Source organism: Silurus meridionalis, chromosome 2, assembly GCF_014805685.1.
Source record: "Silurus meridionalis isolate SWU-2019-XX chromosome 2, ASM1480568v1, whole genome shotgun sequence".
In the NCBI taxonomy this organism is placed as follows: domain Eukaryota; kingdom Metazoa; phylum Chordata; class Actinopteri; order Siluriformes; family Siluridae; genus Silurus; species Silurus meridionalis.
The window spans coordinates 5,396,132-5,405,463 of NC_060885.1; positions in this window are offsets into that span (position 1 = coordinate 5,396,132).

A 9,332-nucleotide genomic window follows, 5' to 3' on the forward strand; every position below is an offset into this window, starting at 1 on the left:
TGAACCGTGTGTAGTGAAGAGTGAGTAGTGAACAGTGTGTAGTGAATATTGAGTAGTGAACAGTGTGTAGTGAACAGTGTGTAGTGAAGAGTGAGTAGTGAACAGTGTGTAGTGAATATTAAGTAGTGAACAGTGTGTAGTGAACAGTGTGTAGTGAATATTGAGTAGTGAACAGTGTGTAGTGAATATTGAGTAGTGAACAGTGTTTAGTGAATATTGAGTAGTGAACAGTGTGTAGTGAACAGTGTTTAGTGAATATTGAGTAGTGAACAGTGTGTAGTGAACAGTGTGTAGTGAATATTGAGTAGTGAACAGTGTGTAGTGAAAAGTGAAGTATTTGAATAAGTTGTGTGATGTGACTACATTTATTTCCAATTACACTTTGCAGGTCAAGCCAATGAATGAGAGAATCCGCAGACAGATCGACAGATACAGGAATTGGAAAAAATGAAACAGAAAGAAGGGGGAGAGAATGAGGGAGTGAGTGAAACAGAGTGAGTAAGTGAGTGTGTGAGTGATTGAGAGAGAGAGAGATGCTGGTGATGAAAACAGCTAGTAGTAAACAGTGTGTAGTGAACAGTGTGCATTGAACAATGAGTAGTGAACAGTGTTGGGTGAACCATGTTTAATGAACAGCTAGTAGTGAACAGCTAGTAGTGAACCGTGTGTAGTGAACTGTGTGTAGTGAACAGTGTGCAGTGAAGAGTGAGTAGTAAACAGTGTGTCGTGAACAGTGTGTAGTGAAGAGTGAGTAGTGAACAGTGTGCATTGAACAATGAGTAGTGAACAGTGTGTGGTGAACAGTGTTGGTGAACCATGTTTAATGAACAGCTAGTAGTGAACAGCTAGTAGTGAACCGTGTGTAGTGAACAGTGTGTAGTGAAGAGTGAGCAGTAAACAGTGTGTCGTGAACAGTGTGTAGTGAAGAGTGAGTAGTGAACAGTGTGCATTGAACAATGAGTAGTGAACAGTGTGTGGTGAACAGTGTTGGGTAAACCATGTTTAATGAACAGCTAGTAGTGAACAGCTAGTAGTGAACAGCTAGTAGTGAACAGTGTGTGTAGTGAACCGTGTGTAGTGAAGAGTGAGTAGTGAACAGTGTGTAGTGAATATTGAGTAGTGAACAGTGTGTAGTGAACAGTGTGTAGTGAAGAGTGAGTAGTGAACAGTGTGTAGTGAATATTAAGTAGTGAACAGTGTGTAGTGAACAGTGTGTAGTGAATATTGAGTAGTGAACAGTGTGTAGTGAATATTGAGTAGTGAACAGTGTTTAGTGAATATTGAGTAGTGAACAGTGTGTAGTGAACAGTGTTTAGTGAATATTGAGTAGTGAACAGTGTGTAGTGAACAGTGTGTAGTGAATATTGAGTAGTGAACAGTGTGTAGTGAAAAGTGAAGTATTTGAATAAGTTGTGTGATGTGACTACATTTATTTCCAATTACACTTTGCAGGTCAAGCCAATGAATGAGAGAATCCAGACAGATCGACAGATACAGGAATTGGAAAAATGAAACAGAAAGAAGGGGAGAGAATGAAGGACTGAGTGAAACAGAGTGAGTAAGTGAGTGTGTGAGTGATTGAGAGAGAGAGAGATGCTGGTGATGAAAACAGCTAGTAGTAAACAGTGTGTAGTGAACAGTGTGCATTGAACAATGAGTAGTGAACAGTGTTGGGTGAACCATGTTTAATGAACAGCTAGTAGTGAACAGCTAGTAGTGAACCGTGTGTAGTGAACTGTGTGTAGTGAACAGTGTGCAGTGAAGAGTGAGTAGTAAACAGTGTGTCGTGAACAGTGTGTAGTGAAGAGTGAGTAGTGAACAGTGTGCATTGAACAATGAGTAGTGAACAGTGTGTGGTGAACAGTGTTGGTGAACCATGTTTAATGAACAGCTAGTAGTGAACAGCTAGTAGTGAACCGTGTGTAGTGAACAGTGTGTAGTGAAGAGTGAGTAGTGAACCGTGTGTAGTGAACAGTGTGTAGTGAAGAGTGAGTAGTGAATAGTGTGCATTTAACAATAAGAAGTGAACAGTGTGTAGTGAAGAGTGTGTAGTGAAGAGTGAGTATTTAACCATGTGTAGTTAACAGTGTGTAGTGAAGAGTGAGTAGTGAAGTGTGCATTTAACAATAAGTAGTGAACAGTGTGTAGTGAATATTGAGTAGTGAACAGTGTGTAGTGAACAGTGAGTAGTGAACAGTGTGTAGTGAATATTGAGTAGTGAACAGTGTGTAGTGAACAGTGTGTAGTGAACAGTGTGTAGTGAATATTGAGTAGTGAACAGTGTGTAGTGAATATTGAGCAGTGAACAGTGTGTAGTGAAAAGTGAAGTGTGTGAATTAGTTGTGTGATGTGACTACATTTATTTCCAATTACACTTTGCAGGTCAAGCTCATGTATGAGAGAATCCGCAGACAGATCGACAGATACAGGAATTGGAGAAAATGAAACAGAAAGAAGGGGGAGAGAATGAAGGACTGAGTGAAACAGAGTGCGTGAGTGAGTGTGTGAGACAGAGTGAGTGATTGAGAGAGAGAGAGAGGAGAGAGAGAGAGAGAGAGAGAGAGAGAGAGAGAGAGAGAGAGAGAGAGATGCTGGTGATGAAAATAATGACTCGGTTCCAAACCCAGGCACAGAGAGGATAAAGGCTCGCTAGTAGTCACGCAAGCAGGCATGCAGATGGACAGATGAGGCACAGAAGAAGTTACATCATAAAAATCAGGACAAGAAAGCAAAGAGCGAGAGAGACAGAGAGAGAGAGAGAGAGAGAGAGAGAGAGAGAGCGAGAAAGAGAGAGAGAGAGAGAGAGAGAGAGAGAGAGAGAGAGAGAGAGAGAAAGTAAGTGCAAAAGAGCAAGCGCAAAAGAGAGAAAGGAGAAAGAAATGACAAGATGAGGCTCGAACCCCGGCAGATGAAGCGGATGGGGAGTGGGAGGAAGATAGAGAGATGGCTAGAGAGAGGGAGAGAGAGAGAGAGAGAGAGAGAGAGAGAGAGAGAGAGAGAGAGAGAGTGAGAGTATGCCCACCTCATTAGCTTGGGTGGTTTGATTATGTAAGCGCCTGGTGCCCTGGCATGCTGCCTATTTTTAGTCTCTCCCACTTCCCATCATCAGCCCTATTAGTTCTTTTAGACTTTACTACATCACCATAATTATGTAATACACAAAACACACACACACACACACACACACACACACACACACAAAGACGCAATTTTACAGCAACCTAAAAGACTTCCGCATGCTAATGATATAAACAGTGCAAACAAATGTGATAGCATTCACTCACTCACTCACTCACTCACTCACTCACTCACTCACTCACTCACTCACTCACTCACTCACTCACATCACTTAGCACATGATTAAAAAACAATCCAAAAGCTACAAAAATGGCTTAAAATTTTAACACTTCCAGGAAACAACTTCCACAGAGTAACATAATGTCTCTCTAATAAACTCGTTTTTAATCCTGTCCATCGCAAATATCATAGTCCAAGAAGACTCCTGTCTGACCATGTCCGTCAACCTGTCCATCACCACTACAAACAGGAAAGGGCTCAGAGCCGATCCTTGATGCAGTCCAACCTCCCCCTGAAACCAGTCTGTCATTCCTACTGCACACTTCACTCCTGTCAGACTGTCCTCATACATGTCTGACACACCTGACTTCCTCATACAATACCACAAACTCCACATACACACACAGTGCAACTCCTTCTATCCTTCTCTATACTTCTCCATCAACATTCTCAAACCAAATAATGCGTCTGTGGTGCTCTTCCTCATCATAAAACCATACTGTTGCTCACAGATGATCACCTCTTCTCTCAGCCTGGCTTCCACTACTCTTTCCCATAACTTCATAGTGTGACTGATCAACTTTATTCCCTTGTAGTTCCTGCAGGTCTGCACATCTCCTTTATTCTTAAAGATCGGTACCAGCACACTCCTTCTCCATTTCTCAGGCATCCTCTCACCTTCCAAAGTCCTGTTAAACAATCTGGTTAAAAACTTCACTGCCATCTCTCCTAAACATCTCCATGCTTCCAACAATATGTCATCTGGTCCTACCAACCTTTCATTCTTCATCCTCTTAATCGCTGCTCTCACTTCCTCCTTACTAATCCTATCCACTTCCTGCTTCACCATCTCCACACCATCCAACCTTCTCTCTCTCATTTTCCTCATTCATCAGCTGCTCAAAATACTTCCTCCATCTTCTCAACACACTCTCCTCACTAGTCAACACATTTCCATTTCCATCCTTTAACTTGTAACACATCCTTCCCAGCTCGGTCTCTCTGCCTGGCCAATCACAACAAATCCTTTTCTCCTTCCTTAGTGTCCAACTTCTCATACAGCTCCTCATATGCCTTTTCCTTGGCTTTCACCACATCCCTCTTTACCTGCTGCCACATCTCCTTGTACTCCTGCCTACTTTTCTCATCTCTCTGTCGACCCCAATTTTGTTTTTACCAACCTCTTTCTCCTTATGCTTTCCTGCACTTCCTCATTCCACCACTACGTATCTTTGTCTTCCTTTCAATTTTCACGTCACACCAAGTACCTTTCTAGCTGTCTCCCTCATCACTCCTGCAGTAGTTTCTCAATCATCCAGCACCTCTTCACCACCACCGAGCCCCTGTCTGACCTCTTCCCTGAATCTCACACTACAGTCTTCCTCCTTCAGTTTCCACCATCTTATTCTTCTTTCAGTCTTCACTCTCCTCCTCTTCTTCTTCTCCACCTCCAAAACCATCCTACAGTCCACCACCCGATGCTGTCTAGATACACTGTCCCCTACCAACACCTTAGCAAAAGTTGTTGTTGTATGTATACAAAAAAGAAAGGGACAGGAACACTGGTTGATGCTAACTCAGGAGAATTTAGTTGTTCACAGAGAGCTAGAAGTGAAGAAGGGCAACAGAGAGATAATAGGATTATTAAGTATTCTTATTTCTACAGTTAGATGTGTTTATGCTCCACCCTTACTTTTAAAATGACTGCTGTGCTCCTTTGTAAGAGAGTTTGTTTTATCTTGTGTAAGAGAATGAAACTTTTTTAAAAGCCAGAGCTTTCTATTAAAATGCAAAAAGCTCATAAGGACAAAAATACAAAACCAATTTATACAATGCTGAATCGAAATGAACCTAAACGTGGCAAATAAAAAGCATAAACAATATATGAAATATTACATATCTAGCGACTTATTTACCACTAGGCATCCTTCACTGCTGCCTTTCGTTGTAAGTGACGGTAAAAATTATGTCACCACCATTTCAATCCATTTAATGGTTTACACCAGGGGTCCTAAGGGGTCTGGGTGGTTTGGGTGTGTACTTGTGTGTATTACAGTCGCGGGTGGTCAGGGGCAGCAAAACCTTCTCTGCTGGCCTAAACACCATCAGAAGCACTGACCTACATTTAAAACCTAAATTCTATTATTTGTTCCATGAAATAGTATTAATTTATTCCCAACAGTTTATTCTCTTAATTTCATAGAGTTTCTCTTGGCTGCACTGCTTCCAGTATGTGTATGTGGATGTTAGATTTTTTGTCCAATCAGATTTCAGCATCTATATGCTGCCATGTTAATCTAATCTGCCCAGGACCTTCATAGTCAGTACTGCTGGCATTTTCGCCATAGTCTCCTCAAGAATTAGCTCTGTTTCTTTAACCAATCCGATTTCAAACTCGCCTCACAGGGCAGCTAGCTGGCCCAGAGTAGCGTCAGCATTTTTCTGTCCTCTGATTGGTTGGTCAGAGGGAAACTGTTACAGCCAAGTTTGACTGGTAAAACACGTCTGTAGCTCTGCACACATTAATAAATCTGAGTTAGACTTTTTTATGCCTACGGAGGAAGAGAAATTGATTTGGTCTCGGACATACTTAAAAATACATTTTGAAGAAAAGCTAGACATGGTGAGGAGGTCGGCCAACCCCGAAGCTAGCTAGCTTGTCTCAGCCTGGGAAAGGGTTTGTTCTCCACTTCCAGACCAGTGAATACGAGCGGTACCACTGGATTACAGCCTCTGAGGAGCGGCGCACATTATGAGTCTGAATCTCTGGTGAGTAGGTTGTATTTTATTTACATTTTTATGTTTTTGTCATGTTATTAGACAAATATTGATTCTGAACTGCTCCAGATGTTGTGGGTGCACACTTGTGGTTGTAGTGTAGAGGTTTGGAGTCTTAACTGGGTTTCTTGCCTTAGTAAAATGGTTTTTACCCTCCATATGTGAAATGTCTCTCTCTCTGTAATGCCACGCCTTGTTATATTGCGTTATTGATAAGTATCAATTGTTTCTATAATTGTGACGTGATAGTGGTGGTGTTAAGTGGTGGATTAAGTCGGGTAAATCCTTACTGAAGGCCCAGGTACCAAATGCACGCCCCGCCACTGGGGTGTTATATATGTGTGTGTGTGTGTGTGTGTGTGTGTGTGTGTGTGTGCATGTGTGTGTGTGTGCATGTGTGCGTGTGTGCGTGTGTATATATATCAAAGTTGTCATTCAATTAAAATATTTAAATCGGGATTCGTCGCATGACTGTCATGAGTTAACTTGTGATTAATCTCAACTTAATTGCGCACACACACACACACACACACACACACACACACACACACACACTCACACATATAATTGCTCATGTATTTGTTATAAAATAACGTTTGTGGCTTATAATGGGATGCATAACAAATGAGTTTTATAGTGAGAATTATTAGGACAAAAACCTAACAAATGTATTTGAATAAAATTTCTAAATGTTCACTTGAGGTATGCGAATTGTGGTATAAATGAAACAACTGGTATCGCATTATTTTGAAACAGTGATGCAGCTACAGTCCTGTGGGACACAATAATCTACACCACTCGGACAAAAGAAAATGGAAGGAAAAAAACATTAGTGCTATAGGGGTGGCTGTCTGGGGAAACACAGTATATATGTATGAATGTATGTGTGTGGGAGTGAAGGAAAGAGGCTCATATATTGTAAAATGTAATGTAACGACATGACCCGAGCTTCTGTCTGCATATGGAAGCTGAAAACAGCTGGAGGTGACACCGCTGTGCTACATGCAGAATTGTTCCATGAGGAAAAATAAAAATTGACTTGGAATAACATTATTTCTGAGGGTCTGGGCAGAGGAAACCGAGTTTCATTACACATTTTACCAGAGAATATTATTAATATTAATATTATTAATATTATTATTATTATTATTATTATTATTGACCCAAGTAATAAATGGTATTGAAAATCAAAGCATAGTATTTTTACATGCTTTGTATTTGTGTGGTATCTAAGGTGCAATTTTTCAATTAAAACACACATTATCTCTCTCGCTCACTCACACTCACACACACACACACACACACACACACACACACACACACGCGCACACACAATATTACATTATTATATATGTAAATTGATCAAATTAATTCAAATGTAATAGTTAACAAATGTGCAAAACAACACACTAAAAAATATTATTTGATCATATATCCTCCTTGCTAGACTAGAGAATGTTGTTGAAATAAAGGGAACAGCTCAGGTTCAGGTCTTATTTGACTCATTTGACTCATCAGTTTGTTGATGTACAGTAAATAGCAGTGACGGGCCGTGCATTTGGTTCCTGGGCTTTCAGTGAGGATTTACCCGACTTAATCCACCTCTTAACACCATCACTATCATGTCGCAATTATAGAAACCTTCAATACTCTACAAAAACGCAATATAACAACGCGTGGCATCACAGAGAGAGAAACATTTTGCATATGGAGGATGAATAATATTTTACTAAAGCAAGAAACCCAGTTAAGACTCCAAACCTCTACACTACAACCGCAACTGTGCACCTACATCATCTGGAGCAGTTCAGAATCAATATTTGTCTAATAACATGACAAAAACATTTAAATGTATAATAAAATACAACCTACTAACCAAAGATGCAGACTCATAATGTGCACCGCTCCTCAGAGGCTTTAATCCAGTGGTACCGCTCGTATTCACTGGTCTGGAAGTGGAGAACAAACCCTTTCCCAAGCTGAGACAGGCTAGCTAGCTTTGGGGTTGGCCGACCTCCTCACCATGTCTAGCTTTTCTTTAGATTTTTAAGTATGTCCAAAACCAAATCAATTTCTCTTCTTCCATAGGCATAAAAAAGTCTAACTCAGATGTATTAATGTGTGCAGAGCTACAGACGTGTTTTGCCAGTCGAACTTGGCTGTAACAGTTTCCCTCTGACCAACCAATCAGAGGACGGAAAATGCTGACGCTACTCTGGGCCAGCTAGCTGCCCTGTGAGGCGAGTTTGAAATCTGATTGGTTAAAGAAACAGAGCTAATTCTTAAGGAGACTATGGTAAAAATGCCAGCAGTACTGACTTTGAAGGCCCTGGGCAGATAAGATTGACATGGCAGCACGTAGATGCTGAAATCTGATTGGACAAAAAAATCTAACATCCACATACACGTACTGGAAGCAGTGCAGCCAAGAGAAACGCTGAATGGTGAGTTCTCCACACTCTCTGAGATAAAGTTTGGTGTCTTAGGCCCTCTGCACAGCTGAGTGTCAACTGCACAGTGTCTTTAATATTTATACAACAATAAGGATACTTAATGACCATTTTTTTTCCCCCTGTCACCCCTCCTCTCTCTCTTTTTCTCTATCTCTCTGTTGAGTTAAACATTCCCCTGAGGTACAAGTGACCAGTGTCAACATCATTTAGCTGTAATAAACAGACATTCAGTGCCACCCACGTAAGGATGGTTTCCTCTTGAGTCTGTTTCCTCTCAAGGTTTCTTCCTTATGCCAGCTTAGGTAGTTTTTCCAGCCATATCCGGTTCTTCTCCAAACTGTTTCCACAAAGTTTTCTCCTCTTCGCTCTATAATTTCTCCTTACACTGTAACAATCACCTGAGTCCCAAGAAAGTTTTTTGGCACATTGCGGATGTTTACTCAAGTTTAATTGAAATGTGCATAGTGAAGTGAAAATGACCTACAACACAGAAGAGTTATAGCGCGGAGGATAGCAGGTTCCTGTAATATGTGGAGTGGCAGGATTGTGTAAAGGTGATAGTAACACCACTAACGTGAGGAAGCAGCTGAAAAGACAGAATTCACAGGAACACAGCACGTTCACACAGGTCACGTACACCTGCACACGAAGCTGCAAACACTGGAAGAGACGTACAAGCTATGACGGGAGCAGTTTGCAAATATAAGAAGAGGAAAAAAAAAGGGAAAAATCATGAGACTTTGCAGCCATACAAAAAAAAAACCACTGCACAAGTTTTACTAACAAAACGTATTCAATACTTTT